The following is a 27,232-nucleotide window of genomic DNA, read 5'->3' on the forward strand; positions in this document are numbered from 1 at the left end:
TGCTGAGGAATCTGGCACGGCTACAGGAGGCCAGCCATCGGGCTGCAGACACACACACACACTTTTTTTTCATTATAGCTACCCCACTGTTTTACACAACAGCAGTTGCTTTTTTGTAAAAATGTGTTCACTTTTCTTAATTATTATGTTTTTCATAATTGCCTTTATTGCTGCTTTATGTTGAGCTGAGTACATTTGAAAGACCAAGAAGCCGTGACATTCAAACTTTAAACATTCAAAACGTTATTGACAATGAAATGTATTTACTGTTTATCTTGGTTCTTGATAAGCTTCCTGTTTGGAAACAACTGCAATATGTTCATTATATGAGGGGGCATCTGTTTAGGATTAATTATTGTAGTTTATAAGGGAGATTACCCATTAACAGGGCATGCATGAGCCCCCTTAATTTATCCAAGCCTTTCTGCAGCTAGTGTTTCAGAACCGAAAGCTTTTATTTCCCTCTCACACATGCAGTGGAGGAGCAGACTGACAGCCCCTGTCACAAGGCCTTGACCTAGCAGTGAAACAGACTGGTACCTCAGCAGACTCCATAGAGACAACTTGGATTAAATCAAGTGTAAGTCTATCCTTGACAGATCAAAACTATCATAGTAGGGCAGGCTTGCCTACATGCAGGTGTCAGAATGATTGACACATTAAGGTCAGAGACTAACAGGGGGAGTGTGTGAGTGGGTATGCGTAAAAAACACTTACAGTTTATACACACACAGATAAATACATACATTACGTCCACATGCATTCATGAGTGATAACTAATAACTTATTGTAAACACATAATATGTAGTCTGATCTGAAATTGGAGCATTATGTTTCTGTAAGGTTTTTGTGTGAAATATTTAAGAGTAAATGGGTTTATCTTTGTTATTTAGCAAATTGAGTCTTAATACTGTATGTGTGAGTATCAGTGGTCAAGGACAAAGAAAGTGATCAAAGGTACAATGTCTGTATAGTTCCACAGTCTGAGATATGTGTGACTGCTGGCAGGGGTGTGACCACGCTGCGGCTTTGACTGATGACCAGATTCCTGCTGAGATGCTGAGCTAAGCTACCAAGTGATTGCTAGCCTGATTGTGTTTATGAGTTAAAAAGCAGATCTGGGAGACAGACGGTAGAGCTCGACCCAGATGTCCAGATCACAGACACTCATTCTGCACCCGTGGGTCTGCAGAAGGCACCGGTTTAGGAGGGCACATGCATGAGCTTTCACACACACACAAACATTACAATAGCAAAATGGACAGACAAAAACAGGGTTAATTTTGAGCTTTCAGTTTTTTTTTTTTATTGTGTTCCAGAACAGACAACACTTTTGATTATCGGACATTTGATTTAAATAAATGGTTTAACCATCTATAAAAAATGTCTGTCTCTTAATTTTTTTATTCAAGCTACACATATTGGATTTCATTTTAAAACAAGATACAACGACGAGAAAGTGATGGTGTTTTTGTGTTTTTTCTTAACAAATGAATGAGCATCAGCCTGTTTAATAGTCACAGCATGTTGAGACTAATTTACTTGCTGGTGTTACTGCCGCCAAACTCAGGGTCAAACCCTGAGGAAGGCTGCTGAAGTGCATTGGCTTTTAAAATGATAGCTTTTGTAAAGTGTTATCAAAGGGCATCTGTTTTTTTATTTCTCTCTTACATATATTTTTGCTTGATTTTGATTCAAGCCAATTGCAACAGATGGAAGGATGCGGCATATTTTTTTGCCGTACAGTAAACCATATTTCCAGGTTTTCTGTATTTTGATGATTTGACCCGAGGTAACTTCACCATAATATAACATATGTTCAACTACCCCTGCAGATAAAACAAGCACATTATTATGGACAAAGCACCATTTTAGAGAAAAGCTTCCTCTCCGCCGGGAAAAGCCCACCAGCTCTATCAGGTCAAGTATCCATTATGGCTACAGGGTATTTTCTTTTCATCTCAAACACAACACAACCCTTCAAGTTAAAAGGTAAACAGTACATTATGTTGTGTGCACATGCTAACATCCTCTATGAAAGAGCTCTTTTCTCTGTCTTCAAAAACCCCTCTCAGACTGAAAAGGGAGTCATTTGGTTCACAGGAAAAAAAATGCATTAATGAACCTAGGTCCTAACTTAGAATCACTATCATTTGATAGTGATTTGATATCGTTTGAAAATGTGGTTTCTTAATGTTTTTGTCACTGAAGGCCAGTGTCAATAGAATACATCTATTTTAGCTAGCAGCTCATAAGCTGCCAGGGGATGCGCTGGGCATAACTCTGTTGCTATGCGACCACTAAAAACCTGTTTGAAGGGCATCTCTCCAGTTCAAATGTTTTTAACTTTGGGTGTTTAAAGCACAGCGACGAGCATGCTCGGCTCACTCTAAAGTCAACAACAAAAGATTGGGAAGACAGCGCCTGGGAGTAAGGTCTCCTTTTCTAACCTGCCTTCAATTTTCTTTTTTATTGTCTTTTGATTTTTTTCTTAGGACTTAAATATCTTACCTCTTTAAGGCACACTCTGGAAAAATAAAGGAATTCAGTGAGCAGCCTTTCCAAGCCCATTTAACCTTTGAATTTAGCAGCAGGAATAAATGTGGCGGCTGGGTCCGGTATCATTTTAAATAGTCACTGCCTCGTGTCCCGGAGGCAGGAAGAATGACTCCTCTGTGTTGCATATGTGCATGTTTCTGTTAATGTGTGTGTTTATATTTGTGTATGTTTGTTAGAGGGAGAGAATGCTGTTTTGAGTACAACAATAATGCAAGCAGTTATTAACAGAGCCCTCGCACCAGTCCTACCTCGGGTGCTGTCACTTTCATTTAGTAACATGTGACTTTCCAGGAAGGTCAAGAAAGGAGGGACTGGCAGCAGAGAGGAAGGTGCGGATTTCTAAGTTGAAAAGACACCATCATAACAACTGGCTAGGTGGGTGATGTAAGGCAAATGGTGAGTAGTGATGCACCCTGAATTCAGGTCAGTGCTTTGAGCTGAATTTTACAAAAGGAAGCGAAGAAACAGGGAAATAGTGGTGGAGTGGAAGAATTCCTTTTAAGCCCCGAGTCACAGCAGCAGCAAAAAAATGATAAAGCTGTATCGTTTCAAAAATAGCCAAGAACACCCCACAATGTTACCACACCGAACACCCTTATCTATATATCCCATTTAATCCACTTCTGTTTCCACTGTAGGAGTTGTAGTAGAGAGAAAGATATGGCAACAAAAAAGAAAGAAGCAATGCTCCCTGGCCCCTAGAATGACAGAATGGCACTTTTATGATGTCTCCCAGATTATTCCCTGAGATGGATGGGTTGAGCTGGAACACCAATTGATTAATCCATCGACTGGCGGAATGTGCAGCGGCCGACCCCCTGCTCAGCTGTTCTTTCCCCGGACAGAACATTCAACCAGACATGCTGGAGAGGATGACTAATGAGTGGGACTACAGCACATACCGTTCACGTCTGTCTGTGTATGCGTGCTATGCCCAAGATGCTTGCTTGTGTCTGCTCGATAGGGTAGATTATATTATACAAGCATGAACAACATACAATCTCTGGTTCAGATGATTGTTCACATTGGTGTAGCAAGATGAGAACAACTCCCTTTTTTCTGCTATAAAGATTAAACAGGGATGCTATAGTGACAGAGAGCTTGCAGTGACAAAGCAGTGACAAATTGCTACTTTTTTTAACAGCAAATCTATCTGAGCACAACACTGTCTTCAAAGCACTGCATTCATCATTTAACAGCAGTGCACTTTAAAAGAAACTGAGGTGTTTCTTTTATCATATTCACAACATCTGCCTGGGATGCAGACTTGCAGCAACGTGTCAGTGACCATCACGTTAGAGCTTACTCATTCGCCTGCTTATGACAGCATCTTCCAAACGCCAATCCCTGTAAGGTGACTATCTTTCTGCCTACCTTTGAAAGTATGCAGAATGATCACCATGTGCATGGCCTTGAGTGTAAAAGAAGCAATCATCACCGGTGATGCACTTTTTTAAATGCTTTCTGCTCTAACCTCAAAATCATTACAAATGTTCTCCACTGAGGGCTTATGAAACATTGTGTAAATAGATAATATTTGGAAACATTTAATGCTTTCTTTGTGAACTTTATAAGAGATCTATATTTGAAACCTTTGCCAAGGTTCTTTCTTTTTTTTACAATACAAACATGTTCTGCCAGCTATTGTGGAAAGAAAAATGCAACAAATGGAACATTGTATTGTGTTCTGATAAAGAAACGTACAGAACTTCTTGTAATAAAGCCAACATATATTGTTTGGGCTCTGATTTTGCTGTATGTAAACCATTATGTGGATTATGCCCACTTCATTATTATTTTCGTACAGTAAAGGCCTCTTTCACCTCCAATATTAGGGCTTCCCGCTCCTATTTGGCCCACCACTTCAGACTCCCCGCATCACACTGCCTGTCTCCAATACAATAGGCAAGAGAGTAGATAACGGATCATTGTACCAGTTCCCTTTCTCTTAGTATGAAACCCCCTGAGAGGTTTCATACCCAAAGAAGATGAAAAATGTAGGGGTAGCTCCATTATTGATACAAGTCCCCAGCAGTGAAGAAATGAATGCTAATGGTGTCCTAAGCTGGGCTTTAGAGAGATTAATCCGATTTGAGAAATGAACATTTTATTATATGGCACACAGTGCTGGCCCTGATCTGAACTGAGTCACCGGCTGAGGAAGGGACATATGACAAAGGCAGTGTGGAAGGGGAACACGGGTATACAGTCTGTCGCTTCACAAGATTCTGGCACCTCATTGCAGTCGTGCCCTTTTCCAGCTGACAAGTTCATTAATTTTCTGACACAGCTGCTTGGAATGATTTTCAATAGATAAGACACACAACAATGGCTGGAGAAAATGGACATGAAACAGGTATCTATGGTAGCAACATTATCAGCTGAGGACTGGCTTTGTGTGAGCAACAGTCCCTCGGTCCCAGTGCAGAACCTGCTCTGAGGCTATTTCTCACTGTTTAGAAGGACTAATAGGGATACACTGGGGAAACAGCTGTTGTCACTCTAGCATAGTGAAATAAACAAACACAGCGTTTCCCAGTTAATCAGTTCACTTTAAAGTCATTTGCTCCTTATGTTTGCTCGATCTTTATATAGCCTATGACATCCCAAACCTACAGCCCACATCCATCTGCAAGAGAACCTCCACTGGGATAAGAAGGTTTGTGAAGTGTTAAATGGGGAGGAGGAAAAGTCTTTCTACTTATTACTATGAATCATGCTGCACTAGTTGCCAACAAATAACTGCAATCTTGGTAATATGTAGTGGGGGATTTATCATGCTAAAGCCTCTGACAGGGCAAAAACATAAAATGAGCAGTCTAATTTGTCTCCCCAAGGTGATGTCACTCCATCATGGGCTTTTCTTTCAGAGGGTGAATAATGAGAGATGCCATTCATTCTTTGTCTGAGGAGTGACAGTCACCTCTATTTATGCTGTTACGACCAACACTAGTTTATCAGTAACAAGGCAGACATATATTTTTAAAGCTCACCGTCAATGATATGGAAAATGTAACATCAATTTAGTGGCTTGATTGTCCTAAAATACTCTTAATCCTTTGCTAATATGCAAGTGAGGGTAGGTGGATAGAAAGATAGATAGATTGATAAAAGACACTTGAAAACCTATTGAACGTTTCATAGGCATAAAGCCTACAATGTTTCATATGTTGCTTCGTTGCATAGGAATGGATTATATTCAGCTGCCAGTGGCTCAGATATTCGAACCATTAACTACAAAAACCATGTCTTCTCCAACTGAGGAGAGGCAGAGTGAGGACGCTACATTTTAATTTCAGCACCATGCAAGAAGGACAGCTCTCTCACAGGCTTACACAGAGGAAGCAAACAAGCGTTCTCTGTGTAAACCATGCAAAGAAGAAGTAGAGGGGGAAAAGAGGACCAGTTTCACGTTTTAAGCATTAGTGAGAGATTCCCGAGACGCAACCTTTGAATTTTAAATTCAAACACTAAATATTTTATAAACACCATTAATTATTTCTCAAAAGTCACTATAGCATAAAAATACCCAAATATGGCATATTTCCAGATACTGAATGGGTTATAGGGCATGAGGGATGGCTGGATTGCCATGTGCTCACTCAGGTTGTTACAATGTATAACATAAGAACCACGCACATTAACTTAACTTTCTTTTACAAATATATCTCAGTTTGCTCTATTATGTAGAAAAGCTCGATGCTCGCGCACTCAACTCCAAGGGCGCGCAATGAAACGCAAGCAGACCGACGCGAGCGCACACATCTTGTCCTTATCCTTCAAATCACGCATGATTAGAGATCTATTAGTTACAGGCCGCAGTATCAATGAGGGTAAAGCCTTGGGAATGATGTGTCCTGATTTAGTTAATATTTAAATACATGAAAATAAGAACAATTATCACATTTTGTAAATCCAAAAAGAAGAAAAGGCTAAGGGAGTAGTAATGTTATAGGGATGATTGAGGCAGTCCACCTTCATGTATTTACACCACAAACACTAACTTACTTGTTAACGAAGACGCCGATGTCTGCAGGATCCCTGCTTAGACGGAGAACGGTCCTTCTGCCGCTCCCTCCCCAAAAACTGCATCGAACAAAAAACATCCGCAATTATCAGGCGATTTTGCAGAATCCGTGCTGATATTTTCCTGTCAGACACATTGTGTTCCTACTCTCAAAACGACGTGGCATGTAATCCACACATCGGTCAGGATGAACGTGCTCTCACAGTGATCATAATGCATCCGACATTTCCTCTTTCTTCTCAGGACGCACATAATACGAAGACACCCACAAGTGCCATTCTTGAAACTACTCTCCCGATGCCCACTGTGGTCTCAGGTTTTCTTCAATTGACGAGTTAGGTCAATGTAACGTATTAATGTTTTTTCTTATTTTCTCTCAGATCTAAATGCAATGCTGAAGAAAGTAACCTGTATCCAACATGTAGAGCAGGGAGAGCCTTGTGTGGTCAATTTCCAGGTAGATACATCGTGAAAAAACAGTCATTTGACTCGATGACAGACCATCATCCATCCATCCATGGACGGTCAGAGGGGGGGATGTTCTAACGTCCCGCTTACTGTCGTTTTCAAACGTAGGCTAACTTTTCTTCAAGTCCGTATTACTTCTTAGTCATCAGCCGTGCTGAATCTGATTAGATTTCACCTCACAACCCAGTGCGGATTTCAAGATTCTTATTTCTCTATTCCCTGCTGGTTATGTCGATAAAATAAGTCCCGTTGTTTAGTTAGTTAATTAATATCATATGCATTGGATACACTATAAAGTTGTCGAGATGACACAATATATCTATTATCTCTTTAAGTTGCTCCGTTTTCCATTTTCGAGAGGATGAATGTGTAAATCTCGCATCGAAAAGAAGAATACAAATCCAGCAGGTGCCTAGTCCTCGAAGTGCCTTTTAAAACTCCATCAGAAATAAAGGCTTCAAGTGTGAAAATCCTTCGTTGTAAACCAAAGGTTGAATTCTTAAATGTTTTCCGCGCGAAGCTTTGATTCACCCTGTCTGGATGGGAGTTATAGTTCACCAAAGCCAGTCATCACTTCTGCGCCCTTCGTTCCATGTTTGCATTCGGCCACTCAAGCCTCGCCTTTTAATGGATGTGACACCCACGAGGATAAGAAATGACTCAGCGGGTTATTATCCACGGTGTGTTGCTCGTCCAAGCCCCCTCTTCCTGTCTGTCCACTGCAGTGTGTTTTAAGCTGCTTCAGATGTGATCACAAATCACCCCGTTCCAATACGCGCACACAGGCATCGTCTATCGGGGCGCTTCACAGTACCTCAGTGCGCTCGGCATTTACGTACCCCAATAAAACGCACGGCGCAACAGCACGGACGGGCGATGGATTGATACGTATACGAGTGGGGCATCATGTAGGTTACCTCCCACTGACAAGCTGTTCTCTCCAAGTGAGACTGTTCGGCGCCGCCGTCAACCGCGCGATTGTAGAGGTGAGGGCAGAAAATATTGTTGTACCTCTCTTTTAATCTTCATATCGCTCTGTTTGAACTTCGAGGGCTCCAGGTGTGCACAAATCTCACCCCAAGATTAACTCATTAATGTCTGACCTTTGTCCTTCTTATTGGTCAGTTTTAATAGGGGCAAACAAATGCAAATTATCGTTTGAGTGCGCACCCGTTTGTGTGTGCATGGAGGGAAAAGAGATTCCACATGTGTCTCCTGCAAATGGGACATGACTGCCACCTACCGACTGCCTTCGACTGATTTTCTGTATAATAGTGGCCTCAGGTTGATTGTGGGTCTCCCATGACAGACTGCGTTTTGTTGATATAGGATTTCATATACTATATGTATTTTAAAATGCTGCAGGGTACAATAGGAGAAATAGGCCTACATAATATATTGAAGATAACACCAGTAACCAAAAAGCCACAAATGGAAAAAGTCTCACAACCTAGAAGATGGTGTGTTATAACTTATAATCTTGCTCAGTCTTCAGCACTGTAGACTCCATTTATGAAAGCTGGCTGTGTGTTATGAATTATGAAATACACGTTGCAGGTTTTTAGCACAGAGGCTGACACAGGAGATTTCAGGTCTTCAGAAAGATTATTGCTTGTGAAACGTTTATCTCAGGCAACCTGCTGTACTGCACTTATTCTGCTCGACTCAGTCATATTATACATGTTTAATGGAGTAAAAATAAATAAAATAGGGATGCATTTGCAGATGGGAGAGTGAGAACATGTCTAATCTAGGAAGAGGATGCATTCACAGATCATAGTAGATGTGAGAAAACATTTGAATGCCAGACCAGGGATCTGTCCATTGCCCTGTCAACAGTTGATCTAATTTCTGTGTGTGCTGAAGGCGTTGCATCATTCATCTGTCTTCATAACTGTCGACCTGCCAGTCTGTGCCTCTGCATTTGGTAGTAAGGAGCACCGCCCTCTTGCTTTCTAGTCAAGGGAGACATCATTAAATAAGTCATTTTTTTCACTCTATTCTTCTAGTCTCATATTTTCCTCTCATGAAGCCAAGCTAACAATTGAAACCAATTAATGTGCAAACCCTCTTTTCTCTTCAAGATAGTGGAGCAAGTCTTTGTTTAAAACCCTTTGAATCTACAGCAATTTGATGTAATTCACATGTAACTACTGAGGTCACTTTTGAGTGCTCTCTCCCGTAATGCATGTCAGGTTGCTCAATTCAGCCTTGCCTAATGGTTTTGATATAAAGCTGTACTTTGCCATCAGAAATTGTGGATCTCTGGTCACCATTCCTTACTACTTTAGGCCTTATATGCTGAGTGGAAACCATCACTGGAGGAGATCACAACCTCCAGTGATCTATGAAGCTTTTTAGACTTTGCTGGTGGAAACACTTGCTTCTTCAAAGTGAAGCTTTGGGACACATATTGTTGACGGACTCCATGACAATAACCATACGCACGTGTTAATTGTAAAATACATTATTCAACATCCTTTTAGCTGACATGACACATGAATTTACATTTTAACTGATGTGAGATCTATTCAAACATCACAATAATAAAGTTCAGTCTGTCCTTCGAGAACGTTAAGGAGCTGTGCTGCCATCGTAAACAATGTGACCTTGTTCCTGGAAAGGGCAAGACACATACAAGACTCAAGGGGCCAGTTATTTCTGGAGTGGCAAGGACGAGTAAAAAGCCTTACTTGCTTAAATGCTTCTGTATAGATTATTGGTTATGCTTTCAGTATCCATGTAAAAATGAGCATTGCTTCACATTAATAATGTGAATTGCAGACGCAGCAGTGGTGAAGGCTTTAAAATGTTCATGTTTTTTTAACACCATGCTCTTTAACGTCACTTAACGCAAACCACCCCGAAAAAGCTGGTGTTTTGACAGAAGGGAGAAAAAAAAGCAATAAAGTGCCATTCAGATGCGGCTTAAGGCACACATATCTTTTCCTTTCCCTGAGAGTATTATGTTGTCAGGGCCTGAATAATACATGTGTTGGGATGCAATTAGATAATGTAATAATCATGTTGGGCATGCCATGTAGGTCTCATCCAGTGATCAAAAGGAATATACATACCACACTTAAGTCAAGAGTACTTACCATCGCTGTTTGCTCTGCCAAGATTCAGTTTTAGCTGACAGATTAAAACATGAAACATTTAAACGCAGCGTAGGTTTGTCCAAACATAACGTATTACAAATATAAGCACAAAGCTCCATGTAATGCAAGTGTTATCATAGCGATGAAAGTGATGCAATCTGGAACTTGATATGCATAGGATATTCCATCTCAGGTACTTGCTCTTTTTGTTAAAATAAAAAAATTGTGGTTTTCTGGTTTTTAGTATGTAGTTCATATTTTGTTAAATACAAATAATGACAATACTCTCTCCTCTGTCTTACTGTATGTTCCTCCCAGAAATAATTAAATTAGGAACTGAGTGAGAAAGGGGTTTCGGTGGCACCTGCCCCTTTTAAAGCAGGCTCTGAATACATTAATAATGTGTGTTATTTATTTTGAGATCACACATTCTTTATTCATGATGTTGTTTTTGAGTGTATGAGACATCCCTTCTAATATCCTTCCGGGCTCAGAGGCAATGCAATAATGCAGGCAGGTGTGTTGTGAGAGGTAAGATGGAGAAGTGAGTCTGTGGGCCGGAGAATGTGTCACACACCGCTCCTTTCCATTGTGCTCCATCAGTCTTAGTACTACCTCAGGTGGTGTGGCGTAGGAAGCTTGTCTCAGTCTACTCTTTGATATCCCTTCTTGCTTTTCCCTGTTTCCACTGTACTTGCCGTGCATCACATAATTCAACCACAGAATTGTCTCAGAGTCAATTAGAGAAATTTTACAAACACCACAGTGAGGACATCTCTGGGATTTAAAGCATCACATTACACAGACTTGATCATTAGGTACATCATGTGTTTGGCATCCTATTAAATCTCCACTTTGATCCACACTAATCTGCAGCTGTACTTCTGATCCAAGGCTTCCTTCAGCCCATGGGGGGTAGAGATTGATGATTTATTAGTTTCCATGCTAGGCCACCTTTGGCTCAGGTTCTCGGTTCAACCCTGAATGTGTGGTAAATTAAAATAATTCGAAACATGCTTCACCCTAATCACACTCTTTAAGCCGCTTCAACTGCATAAAAAAAAATGGTGAAGGAGCGGGAATGACTGGCTTAGTTACTGGATATTGGCTGCAGCTCAAAGCAGTATCAAGTGATGAGACAGCCCACACTCACTGAAGGATGAATCCGTTGATAATCATTATATAATCAGCATATTAGTTATCGTATCATGGAGCATAATTATCTGCCAGCGGTGTCCTTTAACATGTACACCCAAAGTAATATATGCAAAGCACACACGTTATCATCTTTTTACAAATGGATGCCCTGCTCAGTCTTACGGCCCGTACACACAGCAGCTTTTGGCGATTTGTCCACCGCTTCCAAGCCCATTGACTTTGAATGGGGATGACGTCACTTTCCCTCGCTTGTCGCCGAACTGCATTGTGGGGGGGCGAGGCGAAGATTTCCAGGATTTCCAGGATGTTCAGGATTCCAAAGTTGAACAATGTTCAACTTTTGAGGCTGAGCTGGAAGCGACAGCCAATCAGATCCGTTTATGCAAATCTGACTATTGGCGCTAGCCAATCAAACCGCGTGCAAGCTGGGAGAACCAGACCGCAGTTCATTCTATATTCCTAACAAAAATGGAGGATAAGTTAGTTATTGCGGTAGCAAATCACCCGGTTCTTTATGACCAGTCCCTATTTACTTACCGGGATACAAACCGGAGGAACCAGGCATGGAGGGAGGTGGCAGAGGCAGTGGGTGAAACTGGTAGGTTTTCGCTTGTTTGGGGATTTTATATCCAGTTTACTTCGTTGCTAGTTTACTTCGTTGCTAGCAAGCATAGACAGTATCATTAGCCAGCATGGAATGTAGCATAAAATAGCACCATAAACATTAATCTCATAAATGTTCAAAATGTTAAAAAAAAAAAATGTTCATCATAGCCTTCCTATTTGACAATAGTGTAGAAGAACCGGGTTTTTTTGCTTTGTATGTCGGGGGCGGGATATTCATGTGATATTCATGTGATTGGTTGTTGGTCGCATCCCCAAGCTGTCAGACACGCCCAGCTCCAGGATTTTCAAGATTTGGTCAAAGCTGCTGTGTGGACACACCGTGACGGTGTGTCCACACAGCAGCTTTGACCAAATCTTGAAAATCCTGGAGCTGGGCGTGTCTGACAGCTTGGGGATTTCGCGACCAACAACCAATCACATGAATATCCCGCCCCCGACATACAAAGCAAAAAAACCCGGTTCTTCTACACTATTGTCAAATAGGAAGGGCTATGATGAACATTTATTTTTTTAACATTTTGAACATTTATGAGATTAATGTTTATGGTGCTATTTTATGCTACATTCCATGCTGGCTAATGATACTGTATATGCTTGCTAGCAACGAAGTAAACTAGCAACGAAGTAAACTGGATATAAAATCCCCAAACAAGCGAAAACCTACCAGTTTCACCCACTGCCTCTGCCACCTCCCCCCATGCCTGGTTCCTCCGGTTTGTATCCCGGTAAGTAAATAGGGACTGGTCATAAAGAACCGGGTGATTTGCTACCGCAATAACTAAGTTCTCCTCCATTTTTGTGGAATATAGAAATGAACTGCGGGTCTGGTTCACCCAGCTTGCACGCGGTTTGATTGGCTAGCGCTTGAACTGTCAGATTTGCATAAACGGATCTGATTGGCTGTCGCTTCCAGCTCAGCCTCAAAAGTTGAACATTGTTCAACTTTGGAATCCTGAACATCCTGGAAATCCTGGAAATCTTCGCCTCGCCCCCCCACAATGCAATTCGGCGACAAGCGAGGGAAAGTGACGTCATCCCCATTCAAAGTCAATGGGCGGAGACGCGCTGGAAGCGGTGGACAAATCGCCAAAAGCTGCTGTGTGGACGGGCCGTTACGCCTTGTTAAGCTCAGTTGAGCTTTTAAAAAAAGTGTTTTACATTTATGTATGTCTTCTTAATTATTTGTTTATATTTATTCAGTAAGAAACTGTGTTTATTTTTCTTAGTATTGTTTAATGATGCTTCACTCACACAAAGAGTAAGCAATGGTCAGATAATAAGGAAGAATTGAGGGAATACTTAGTCTCTCATCAGTTTGATCTACATCTTCCCTTGGGGCTGCACACAATAAGTAACTAAAGACCAAATCATTATTAATGAATGAGTGGTTTGTGCCACTAATCGACTCTTCCTGCTGGACAGTTATGTACTAATCATTACCAAATTACCCATTTATCTACCAGTCTGTTCGCCATTACTCATCATAATCTGCTTTATTGTCTTTTTATTAGAGACAGGGACTACTCACTAAGAATTAATAGATGATATAGTTGGTCCTTTCTCACACATTTTATTGTAACTGCTCACAACTGTATGTACTGTTTTCAAATGTTAACAGTATTTGTAATGGCTTCTGTATTTTTGCAAAACAAAGTGAACCATCACAAATTGGCAATCCATCCGTTCAAGCATACTTCCAACGATGTAGATACACAAATGCAGAAAAAGCCCTCTCCAACTGTGCCAGTGTTGTTGAGTGGTATATCTAAAATGGCAATGTGCTTGGTTGAATACAACAGAAAGGATAGCAATTGCACTAAGTAATAAAATATATCAGCTTGTATGATGTCTCAGAATGAACACAGCAAAAGGTGTAAATACAACTGATAATACTTAGAAATATCCTAATTAAATACATATGATTAGTAGTGCTGTAGCGACGCGTCGACTTCAAAATATCGTCGACGACATATTTCCGCGTCGACGCGTCGCCACCATAGACTGTATGACGCCACACACACGTGGGTCACCCAAAGCAACAAGCAGTTCGCAATCGCACTTCTAACACAATGGAGACTGAAACGGCTACCAACTCCTCCTCACAGGATTGCGCACGAAGCCCTCAAACGAAAACATCTCGCCCCAGGTCTTCAAAAGCATGGGAATATTTTAAAGTTAGTCCAAAACGCAAAGATATTTATATATTTATATCTCACTGAGACTGCTGCTTGACCGGAAGCAGCAGCTAGCTGTGGTGGCAACCATTAGCAGCTAGCATTTGCTCTCCGATTTAAAATGAAATTATGGATTATAAATTCAATAATTTTTGTATACATAGACGTTAAAAACCTATGGATTAACCGATTCAGCCGCGTTTTTTCTCATTTTAATGCCATTGAACACGTATTTTGATCAGATTGACAGCTACGGCGGTGAGACGATCTCCCTAGAAGCTCTGTGAAGGTACGTGTTGTGATGACTGTATTTGCTTCCCCTGTCGCGAGTCCGGATTACTCAGTGATGATACTATGTACCTACATAATCTGTGGAGTCTCAGCTTTAATCGGATATATTGTATGTGCAGCTACGATAAGTAATAAAGGTACTTTTATCTTGAGATCTGTGCCAATGTCCGTTAGCATTTTTCGCTCAGGGGTCATTTAGATGCTTCTTATGAGACTTGTGTTTTGTTTTGGTAAACATGGTTTGTATCGTCAGTTAGCTGAGATTATTTCCGTTAATCTGGTATAACACATTAATAGGTTCTTAAATATTAAGATCCCCTGAGACACAGTATCGTGAACAAAATTTTTTTTACATTACGTTTTTTATGAATTGAACAACAGAAAAATAATCGTTCGATTAGTCGACTAATCGATCAAATAATCGCCCGATTAATCGTTTTCAAAATAATCGTTTCCCCCCAGCACTAATGATTAGATTATGAGATGCATAAATATGGGGAACATTTGTATATCTATACATATAAAAACAATTCTGAAGAGAGGTTTCTGAGTGAAGTTGTAAAGGAGTCAAGCTTTGTGATTTAATCAAATTTCAGCTAAGCAGATCTGCAAGTGAAAAGTAAATTGCAACATTCTCCTGTTTGAATGTAAAGGAAATTACAGTGTAGTAGTAGTGATATTTGTAATGGTAGTTTTGACAGTTTAATGTACAGTGCAGGCGATGTTGACCCATCTGCAGCCTTATTCCTCAAAAAGAGAAAAAGGAGACATAAAGCAAACAGACGGTGAAAATAAAGGTTTGATTCATGGTTTGGGAAGAGCCCCATTTCTCAAAGTAAGAACACATTTCAGTGGATGCTCTGTACCGGCCGATGAAATGTTGCAAGACATACTGCCATTGAAACTTTGCCACAGTCTGGCTGCATGTAAACTACAGCCTTGTCAAATATGATTTGATCGACTTTAAGCCGTTTGGTGGCTGACACGTGTGGGCATTAGACAATTATGTATTCCTTTCAGGCTGTGTGCAACTTATTTTGTGGTTCATGACTGTAGGAACCAAAACGTTGATTTATTATTTTGATTATTTAATCATTCAATGTATGTAATGGAATATAATTGATTGGTGTAATTTGATCGGGATCCGCAGCCACGGTGGGGCGGAGCGGCTGATTGGTGCTGCGATTGCCTCAGCTGGTTAAAAGAGTCCTGCTGATTATACTCTGGGTTCTAGTTTGGCTGTGAAGCCACAAGTTTTTTTGACCGCTGCATTGCACTGCAGAGAAGAGAAGATTTGTTTATTTAAATGACGAACACTGTTTCAACATCGTCTGGTAAGATACCTTCATGTGTGTGTTTTAAAGAAGAGAACGACCAGTGTTGAAATGGAAACGATAACATGGAAAAAAATGTACCAAAAACAGTGTGTAATTTGTACCTGTCTAAACATCAGAGCAGTTCACCTTGAACTTTTACACAGTCTCAACTCTGACTCTTGTATTAATGCCATCAGGAGATTCATTGCAAGAAGAGGCCCTGTCAAGGTCATGAGGTCAGACAACAGAACCAACTTGGTTAGAGCTGAACGTGAACTAAAAGAAGCAATACAAGAGTTAAACCACACACAAATTCAGAACAAGCTTCTTAAAGAGGAAATAAACTGGATATTTAACCCACCAGCAGGCTCCCACCACGGAGGAATCTGGGAAAGACAAATCAGAACCGTGAGACGCATTCTCAGTGCCCTCACGCAAGAACAGAAGCTTGACGAGGAAGGACTCGCCACACTTTTCTGCGAAGTGGAGGCGATCATAAATGATCGACCCATAACGACTATTTCCAACGACCCTGGAGATTTAGAGCCCCTCACTCCAAATCACCTTTTGCTGCTCAAATCAAAACCATTTCTTCCGCCTGGTGTCTTCAATCCGAGCGACTGCCACGGGAAGAGAAGATGGCGCCAAATTCAGTACATGGCCAACTTATTTTGGAAGCGATGGACCAAAGAATACCTACCGGAACTCCAAATAAGGCAAAAGTGGAACAGGAAAAGGAGGAATTTTGCAACCGGGGACATTTTCCTTATCGTCGACGAAAATGCTCCAAGAAATTCCTGGCTCATGGGACGAATAACGCAAGTCTTGCCAGACTCGATAGGTTTTGTACGACAAGTGGAAGTACAGACAAAAACCAGCACACTCCGTCGACTCATCACAAAGCTGGTACTGCTGGTCGAGTCCCAAAATGAGCTCTAGCCCCCTTCCCCTCTTGCACCACACAAGCACATTTACACCCACGGACTCATGTGTTAATACACATTCGCCCTACAAAGGGTCAGAAGCCCTGAAGATGGACACTATATCGCAGTGGACTTCATATGAATTATAGTAGTTAACAAACAAATGTTTTTTATTGGCTCTCCATTTTGTGTTTATTAGTAATTGTCATGTGTGATTCCATAACAATTAGGGGCCGGACTGTAGGAGCCAAAACGTTGATTTATTATTTTGATTATTTAATCATTTAATGTATGTAATGGAGTATAATTGATTGGTGTAATTTGATCGGGATCCGCAGCCACGGTGGGGCGGAGCGGCTGATTGGTGCTGCGATTGCCTCAGCTGGTTAAAAGAGTCCTGCTGATTATACTCTGGGTTCTAGTTTGGCTGTGAAGCCACACGGTTTTTTGACCGCTGCATTGCACTGCAGAGAAGAGAAGATTTGTTTATTTAAATGACGAACACTGTTTCAACATCGTCTGGTAAGATACCTTCATGTGTGTGTTTTAAAGAAGAGAACGACCAGTGTTGAAATGGAAACGATAACATGGAAATAAATGTACCAAAAACAAACAATATATCTCTGAGTGATGTGTGAGCGCGTCGGCCAGGCGCTAAAACCAAAGAACAGAAAAGAGCTTAAGAAAGGTGGAAAGAAGGCTCTTTTAATGACTAAGTGCCAACACATTTGTGATGCAAAAATGATGTAGGAAGTTGAAATATACTGTGTATCATTTGATGGAGGAAGGCGATGGGGAACAAAATGATATGGGTGCTACAGAGCATGATGAAATATGGTTTGGTACAATTTAGGGGTCCATCCAGAATGAGTATCTTAAGGTTTGTTGCACCAGCAAGCTAGTAGTTTTGGTACACTTCACCAAACTTCATCTCTAGGAAAATTATTGCAACTTCTTAATTTATTCCCAGAAAATTGTGTACAAAACACTGTTTATACAGTATACGGATATATGTGAAGCTTACTTAATCGGACTGTTGTCAGTGTTTGGATTTCTGCATCACTGATCATTTTATGTAAGATGGGAGTGGACACAAACCTGAAGATGAAATGTGTCAGAAACTACACATTTCTACTGTATATTGCATAGAACCGTCCTCCCATGCTATTTACTTTCAATGAAAAGCACTGCCAGATTATCATTCTGGAGCCAAAGCCACCCAACCCCTTTAGTTCAGGAATCAAGCCTGAATATATTAGTCATTAGCAGTTTCCTCAATAATTAATTTCATATTTTTGATCCCCCAATTCCAATGAATATTTTGAATATCCTCTTCTCGAAATGTAGAGCGCTCAATGGACATTCATATTTATTTTTAATCTGATGTTCAACCATCTATTTGTGCAAAAAATCACATCAAAATAGTTGCTGAAACGGATGACTGACAAAAGTGCCTTGAAAATATTAGATTTACAAATGATTGTCCCTCTCTTATCATAGTGATAGAAATATGTTTAGAATGAATTTAACCTCAGAAGTTTATTTTCTGCTGAAACGAGCCTCAAGGGCAAATGTCTACCTGATCATAATAGGCATCCACATAATGTAAATAGATGTTTTGAAAAAGATGAGTATATATTTTATGTGATGGTTTGATAAGATACATGCACTGCAGAATAAGGAAGAGTCCCCACAAAGGGCCCATTATGAGCTGCAACCACATACAGATTAATATGTGTCTCTTCCTTCCTACTGACAGTTCAGAATCAGTAAGCTGTACATCTTTACAACACACATATTCCTGCTAGAATTGTCTATTAATGCACAACCATTTAAAAGCTTACTAAATTTGCGACTGAGGATATCTTGACTGACAATCAGAGGATAAAGCTTTAAGCATGACATAAACCTTGTAATCCTGTATCATGGCAGATTTAGACTGGGTGTAACCTCAGTTTCAGCTTGTTTATCTCCTTGGCTTTGTCTCTGTTCATGCAAAACAAGCAGTGCTCTAGACAATGGTGTACCTTTTCACATGTGAGGCAGGGAGCAGATTTGCAGCATCTGGATGTGACGGCCGATCCTCTCTGTCTCTAATCTTCCGTGTGGTTTTGTTTCTGCTCAGACACATAGGGGATCAAGTGGGCCATCCGTTCACATCCTGCCTGCCATGGGGCAGATACACAGAGGGAACACAGTAAATAGGCACATAATTAATAAGAAAAACTGTAACGGAAAGCACATTTCATTGGCTGTTTTCACATCTTGTTGCAACATTACACTGCTCACAATTGGTGGGATGGAGGTTGATTAGCTTTCAAAGTAAGTGTCTCTTCAGGCTGGTTTCATAAACACTGTAAAATGCGTGGGAACATGAGAGTTCATGAGGAGTTATGGATATAAAAGAATGTGTGATTGTGATACAGGCTTCACCTATTGAGTTACAAAAACACAGCTGACATTGTGTATGCTTAAATGGCATTAGGAGGGCAGCACTTTAACTCTCCATATAAAACATGGTTTATAACAGCCCATAATGTGGTTACATGAATATATTGCTTATAAATACTAAGCAGGGGGACTGAAAGCAAAGAAGGAACGACTGAAATTATAAATGCCAGAAACCTTTATCTTCTTGATGAAGCAATATGCGACTTTAAGGGGGGGAATGAAGAGTCCGAGCTTTATTTGGCCACTGCAAGGTATCACCTTGAAAGGTCGGAAATAATTGAACACCATTAGATTCATTACTGATTACCTTAATCATCTTTCTCCTAGAAAGGTCATTTTAGAGTCTGGGTAACTACGGACAATAAGAATCAATGACTGGTAAATGATGACTTTCCTAAGAGCCGCTTGTGGTAATGTATAATGGTCAAGCTAACACTATTTTAAAGAGATTAGCAAGATGAGGAATATAATATGTAGCCAAACGTGACAAACGTTGACCATTAACAACATTGGATGACTGGAAATTAATTCACCACCTCTGGTCTTGGCGTAGTTACTAAATGGTCACATCATGATTACGTTTTAACCTTTTTAACCATTCGAATAAATCTGACAAATCGGTTGGTGGCTGCTAAGTAATTCCAGTCAATCTGCATCAGCAATACATTAGGAATTAGTACACAGATGGCTGTAGTTAAAAGCTTGTGTAATCAAACACTCGAAAAGTTCCAGTAGCTTTGGTAATTGTTTTTAGAAGATTTTCTGATAATCATTGCACATGATATGTAAAAAATCTGATTCTGTACAGATACCCTATCCCTTTTTGATATTGACTCACTGGTACACACACATGCACCCGCCCACACAAAAACACTCTAACAATATTATTAAATCTTCCTCACACATTAAAATAAAATTCAATCGCACTGATCCGTTATTGTTCTGTCATCAAGACATTTTTCATCTCAGGCAAGACGGGTACAAGGAAAATATATTTTAGTGATATCCTTTCTAAAGCCCAATTTATTCAAAGTGTCCTGCAGTACACGTCCGCACTTAATCAAAAACACACATGAAATCCAGGATTTTAGATGAGTTCCCATTTCACCCTGAGTATACATTACTTCTGCAAATGGTCAATCAATATGATGAACTGGAGTCAATGCGGCCAGAAATGTGGTGGGCATTTTGTAAAGTGTTCCCAATGAAATGCTTAGAGAAATTCAGCTCACAAGACAGATAGCTCTTGGCAAAACAACAAACACGAAAAAAGACATGATCTCTGCCACTTGCAGTATAAATAAAACATATTTCTTTATTAAAATACTGTATTTTAGTGTGAATTAGGAAGCCAAAAACTATTTTCAAGTTGTAAGTGAAGACATATATGATATCAGCCAAAGTCAGAGTGCTTAGCAAAACTCTCGGTGACCTGTAACTCTCTATCAGTATTAATTGCAGACAAATGTTATGCAGTTTTTGAATCTAAGTTAACTTCTGATCAAATTTCACTTGTGTTTAAACCACAAAACTATTGATGTTCAGTGCTCAATAATTGTTCTTCAACAGTATCGGACAGAGTCCTAAAGGAAAGAAAAATGTAATCTACTATTAAGTAAATCGACTTAATTATCTCAAAGGGTCTGAATATCTCTAAGGTTGTGGTGACTGATGTTGCACTCTCTGATCATTCCTGTGTGTTCTTTGAGAGCTCTATTTCTGTTCACAAAAATGTTCAAAAAGAGGTAACCACAAAGCGATATTTAACTGAAAATACTAGGGAAATGTTTACTCAGAATTTCTCTTCCACACTTGCCCCTGCTAACATCTCAGTAAATGAGCTAGTAGATCATTTTAATTCAAAAATTAAAAATGTTATAGATGCCATTGCTCCAACTAAGGTAAAGGAAGTGACTGGCAAGAAAATATCTCCATGGAGAAAGGCCATGAGCGTGAAAACAGAAAAAAGAGAATGTCGAAAAGCTGAACGTAGGTGGCGAAAAACAAATCTCCAGGTTCACTTTGAAATCTATAAAGACAGACTTGGCCTTTATAATTTAGAATTGAAAAACGCACGACAATCGTTCTTCTCTGACATCATTACCAAAAACGAAAACAACGCACGTGCCTTGTTTGCTACCGTCGACAGACTAACTAACCCCCCAGTGTCAGTAGCCTCTGAATTTCTATCCACCAGCGCGTGCAATGATTTTGCCTCCTTCTTCACTGACAAAATTCAGAAAATCAGACAAGCAGTCAGTGCCTCTGCATCAGGTACAGCAAATGTTTTGTCCCTGTGTCCACTTAACATCAATTCAAACACCATGACACAATTCCATCAGATTAATGATAAAAACCTAGAGGACATTATACAACTTCTGAAGTCCTCCTCCTGCTGCCTTGATATTATCCCAACAGGATTTTTCAAAGATGTTTTGCCTTGCATGGCCTCAGATCTACTTCATATAGTAAACAAATCTCTTCACTCAGGTATTTTTCCACAGGCCCTGAAAACTGCAGTCATTAAACCGCTCTTAAAAAAGAATAATCTAGATGCTTCAGTAATGAACAATTACAGGCCCATATCAAACCTGCCATTTCTAGGTAAAATCATTGAAAAAGTTGTTTTTCAACAGTTGAGTAATTTCTTGCATTTAAATAGTTGTTAGTTAATAGTTAATAGTTAGTTAATAGTTGTTTGTTCTTTTAAATCCAGACTAAAGACTTTTCTTTTTGCCGCTGCTTTTAATTGAACTATTCACATCTTAAACTGCACTGTAACTTTTATCCATGTATTTTTTCTTTTAATGTTTATTTTATTATCTTTTCTTTTTAATGACTGATTTTAAATGCCATTTTCTTTATGTCTTTCGTTTTTTGTAAAGCACTTTGAATTGCCTTGTGTTGAAAGGTGCTATATAAATAAACTTGCCTTGCCTTGCCTTGCCTTACTAAGCTTTATAACTATGGGATATATTACAGGGCTGGTTAATTGGATTGTATTATATGTGGCTGTGTATTAAATATAACAAGTTAATGAATTGTGGATTTGTGCCTGTTTGATGAGGCACAGAAGAGGCAGCGAAAGAGGAAAAAGACTACAATGCAACAAACAAAACATATATAAACAGAATCAGACAAACAAATGGTAGAACGATAAATGATCACGTTTGTCTACGGCTTTCGTTTCACTAAATTAATTAGGCTTGGCAATCTTTAATAAGCAACACAACTACTTACTGCAGGTCTGTTTCCGCTCTATATTGAATCTAAGGAGCAGCTCAGACTGACCCTGTGTGGATAGCATTGTGCAAAAGCCCACAGACACCAGTGATAAGCCGTTTCTCCAAACTCTCTGCCAGCAATTTAAGCTTTGCCCTTTGTCATAATCCCTCCCAGAATCATACTGGCTGACATGCAGAAGAGTATCCATCTAACTCAAGTTCCCAAACCTGCCCAGCTGAAAATATTCTGGAAGCCAAATGCCGACAGAGCAACTAGTGAATGAAGTGCTACCTCCATGTTATTGCTGTTGTCCATAATATGAAATACTTGTATTTGAATGCATAGAAAACCATGACATTCTACACCATAAAAAACAACATATATTAAACAGTAAAACAATGTTACAACGTCTTAAAAGCTTTAAATAAGCGCCAAGATAATTGTTCAATTGATTTATTTGTATGTCAGTCCTTTGCTCAAACCATAACTATTTTTACGCAAGAAAAACATCCATCTTTAACAAATGCATCACCTCTTTTTTACATTAACCAAATTCTGACGTCAACCAGATTAAAGGTTCGATTTTTAATAATTTAAAGCCTTTTCATTGTTTACAGTGACCCAATTTCCACTTCACGCATTATTTTCCAGTGGTATAATGTATGTTATAGCCAACAGAAAATGATTATTGAAGCCTCACAAAACAATAAGATAAGTCAGGGAATGTTTACGTTAGACAAGCTACTTGTTGATAGAATCCACTCTTTACCCCCGGCGTTGAGATGGTATGTGCACGGATCAAAAACACTGAAAGAATCAATGTTCAAGCTCAAGGTTCACACATCCCACAGTCTACAGTGGAAAGGAATTCGTCTTTGGTGGCCAGTGGTTATTGTCTCTCTGATTTCAAGCGTATTAGATCCCTGATTGACAGTCTGGATATGTTGACATGTTGTAGTATTAATGGGTGCTACTCACTTATCCTGTCAAAATCAGTGACACAAACATTTTAAAATGCAGTGCAACACGATGTTCTTAAACACAAACCAACAGAGGAAGGCACATGTCTTTGAAATGTTTAATTTAATCAACAAAGGGTGTTTGAGAGGAAGTTGTTGAGACTGTTGGCTCATTCATTCATATAAACAGATTATTTTTCATCAATAGTGTATGACATGAAATGTAAAAAAAAATGTTTTAATTATTATTGTGTAGTAGATGGAATAATTGATTAGTCGCCTAATTGTTTCAGCTCTGCTTTGCAGTAATACAAGAAACACACACGTGCACACACAGATTAATAAATGTTGGCAGCAATTATGTAACTATGTTTTAGGACAAATGTCAACAATGTTCTGAACCAAAAGCTCCAAAACAACTGGCAACACTGAAAGGCTCAAACAATATAATACTCTTCTTGAAGTGTATTTTCTGCAAGAGCTGTTGTTGGAGCTCTACCACCCTGAAAATATACAGCTGAACCCTCATCGTTCTTTTTAAAAAGCCCTTTGGACTATGTGTCACAACACATCTTCTTTGATATCTTTTTTCTTTGTCTGCCTCTTCAGATTGATGGCCTGGTGACTAAAGCGTAAAAGGAATCATAAAAAAGCCACCACCATGTCCAGAGCCGAGCTGGGTTGCAACTCTTCACTGTACTTTAAAGCGGAGGTTAGAGCTGTTTACATATCAAGCATAAGTGCTATCCAGGCATGAATCCTGCTTAATTTAGCTGCTCTCTGTCAAGGACTTACACTTCAGTTCACTTTATGCATCAATTCTCATGATTTGTCTTAGGTACAGCCAATAACCACTGAATAAAAACTCATTCAGACAATACAATAATGTTTCATGTATTATTTCAGAACAAGCTGTGGGAAGCCCTTGAAACATAGACAAAGAGAAAGAAAAGCCATTACAATAACACAATATGTAGTCTGTGTGAAGTGTTGGGGGGAAAAATGCTGTTACTTGCATCCATCTCTTGTGTTTTTGCGGTGCCAAGATGTGTGGCCCAGCGCTCAGCTCTGAGACAGAGAACACATCATAAACACACACAGCTTGAATCAGCTATGTAGTCTGCCAAACTACTACATTTACCTCTAATGCATCATTTACAAACCTATGACTTTGTTCCGAGATTCAACACTTTTCCAAAACTTGAATTCAAAAAGTATGTTATTGAGTTAGGTCACACAGGTCAGAGAGGCCCCATCGTCTTGTTATATCAGTCTTATGCCTAGTCACATGGTTAGTTAAAGATCAAATGCAAAGCTTCCAAATATGCTACATTTTTATAGAAATGTTGTTTTTAAGACTGCCTGTATTTTTTATTTTATTTAAATCGAGATAATACACCCAAAGAAAAGCTTTGTATTGATCCAAAACTCGACCCAAAGCCGTCTGAATTTCTGACATGTAATTCCCAGCAGCCTCCGCGCGCGTGACGTAATAGTGGCCAAACAGTCTCTGGACCAAATATCCCGACTCGGCAGTCTCGGTCACATGTTTTTCGAAAAGAAAACTGAATTAACATGGGTTATTGTTGAGCTTTTTGTTGTACGAACGGTGCGGGATCTGGGAGAGTTTTACATGCATTTCCCAAAGACCAAATCATCCGCAAAAAATAGATTTTTTTAGTGAATCGTGTTGGATGGCAACCGACAAAATGGAGCAAGTTGTGTTCTGACCACTTCGCGTGTGATGCATACGACGTTGATCCTGCTATCATGAAGTCTGTTGGTGGAGAAGCATTAATAGCACGTCGGAGGCTGAAACCCGGAGCCGTCCCCTCCACATTTCAGCACAAGAAACCACTGAAAGAACGAAAGAGCCGGGCGATGCAGAAACGCCAAAGAATTGAGGTAAACAACTTTTGATTAGATTTCAAAGCGCACGGAGCACAGCAGATAACGCAGATAACGGAATTGCAGTTTTATTGCTTATAGAGGTGGGCACCGTTAGATTCTGTGTCTTTACGATCATAAACAATGTGTTGGATAGGATAAGTAATAAGGGCGCTAGGAGTGATAGGTTAGCATTTTTCGCTCGGGGCTAATTCACTGTTAGCATTGTAGTTTATCTGCAGCTCATTCATCGCTCCTCCACTCATAACGGAAAATGTCGAACGTCCTACAGTCGGTGATGCAGACTTCTTCTCCCATCTCTTCCTTCACTTTCCCATAGTTGTGGCAGCACTTGTTTTCTCGGCTTGTAGGCATGGTCTGGCAGTTTCCACATCTACACCAATTCTCAGCACCCTCGGCCTCTTCCTCAGATGGCGAACTTGAATCATCGCCATCAGCACTTTCATCGGTGATATCAGGTGACGTTTCCTTGTATTTCCTCTTCGACATCAGAGGCTCGTATAGATATGGTTGGATGTCGACAACATACTCCAGATATTGGGTGGCCTCCGACTCAGAATCAGACATGATAGACGAAACTAAGTTGTACTATCGGCGGAAGCCGCTGTGAGCCGCTGCGAGCATTTTTCGCTCGGGGCTAATTCAGAGGCTCACTCAGAGCGCCTGGACTTTATTTTTCTAAACCTCTCTAAAAAGGTCACATTTCACTTGTTTTGCATCAATCTTGATACAGGGTACTTATTATATGTTATAGTTTGGATTCCTAAAGCTTTTAGTCTATAGTCTACTCAGAATCAGACATGATAGACGAAACTAGTTGTACTATCGGCGGAAGCCGCTGTGATTGATAAGCCAGGTGGAAATATGTTTGGCACATCTGACGTCACGCGCCGCCATCTTGCGGAGGAGCGGCGGAGAAAATAAATCGTCGGACTTGGTGTTGGGGGTTGAACAAAATTAATATTGCGCATTGCCAGACTCATATTATCTCCGATTTTAATACTGCAATATCTTAGATAGTGTTGTAGCTATATGATTTCGATTGTACTGGCAATTATACAAAAAGCTTTGCATTTGATCTTTAAGGTAAATGTATATTTGAGTTAAGTTTCCAGAGAAGAGGCCCCATCGCCTCTTCCGTAATCATTAGGGGTGAGCGGAAGTACAGAGAGGGCCTGAGGTGATAATACAGTTAAGCCTTTGTTAGTTAATTACTCCTAAGGATGTCATGAGATAAGGGAACTTTCGACATCTGGAACATATACAAGTATAGCATTCATAGGGAAAACATTTAGGTTTGTGTGCTAGCTAAATGTAAGGAAAATGAGGGTGCGTCATTTTAGAATCCTATATATTCCTGTGTGAAGCTTCTCGTCGCGGGGTTGGTTGCTGTGAAGCAAGGTGATGTAACTTCCATTATTATTTGTTTGTTGCTCAACTGAATAATAATTAACCCCAACCATATCTGTGTTTTAGTTTTATTGATCTCTCTCTCTGTGTTAACATTTAAAGTTGGTGAGCAATTAATTGCACTAACAACATTTCACACATGATTGTAATTATGGTTAAAGATGACTTGGACCCACAGAAAATGTCCTTCTAAATTGAGCTGACACCTTGAAACCTTCAATTAAATACACAATCAAGCAGGACATAACAGCAGGCATGAAAATAGTAAAAAGCAATGGTAACTAGACACACTTAGAAAAAAAATGACTTCATTCCTGTTACCTAAAGTACTATCAGTTTACATTCAAAGCTTGCACTTTATTATACTGGCTTTGTCTTTCGAGAGCACATTTTGAGAGTGAGCAGTCGAGAGAGCTCAGAGGTTACACAGGGTGAACACCGTGAGCTCATAACTTGAATTAGGCTGGGTTTTTGGGGTTTTGTTGATAACTGCATTGGCTGGTAGAAAATAAATGATGAAAATGCATCTAAGGAAGTGCCTGTGTAACCCCTTAGGCAGGCAGTAGGATCATACAAAGGATATTGCTGATCACAGCAACCGATATTGAGATGCAAAATTCATTGGGGATAAAACG

The 27,232-nt window shown here is 39.9% G+C and overlaps 1 protein-coding gene across 5 annotated transcripts in view; it reads right to left on the reverse strand.

Annotated features, from left to right (window-relative positions):
* Window positions 1-27,232, reverse strand: part of lrrc4ca (leucine rich repeat containing 4C, genome duplicate a) — a 133,597-nt gene that overhangs the window by 39,545 nt on the left and 66,820 nt on the right. Inside the window, exons 1-2 of one of the 5 annotated variants that reach the window (XM_034215769.1) lie at window positions 6,995-8,066; window positions 6,568-6,645 (exon numbers count right to left, since the gene is read on the reverse strand). The exons of 1 other annotated variant lie outside the window; for it this stretch is intronic. The gene's annotated coding sequence lies outside the window, so the exon portion shown is untranslated. Of the gene's footprint in view, window positions 1-6,567; window positions 6,646-6,994; window positions 8,067-18,671; window positions 18,810-27,232 lie in introns of those variants that run through there. 3 more of the 5 variants (XM_034215771.1, XM_034215772.1, XM_034215770.1) reach the window with 3 other exon arrangements.

The sequence above is a fragment of the Gymnodraco acuticeps genome, unplaced genomic scaffold (assembly GCF_902827175.1).
Source record: "Gymnodraco acuticeps unplaced genomic scaffold, fGymAcu1.1, whole genome shotgun sequence".
Taxonomy (NCBI): Eukaryota; Metazoa; Chordata; class Actinopteri; order Perciformes; family Bathydraconidae; genus Gymnodraco; species Gymnodraco acuticeps.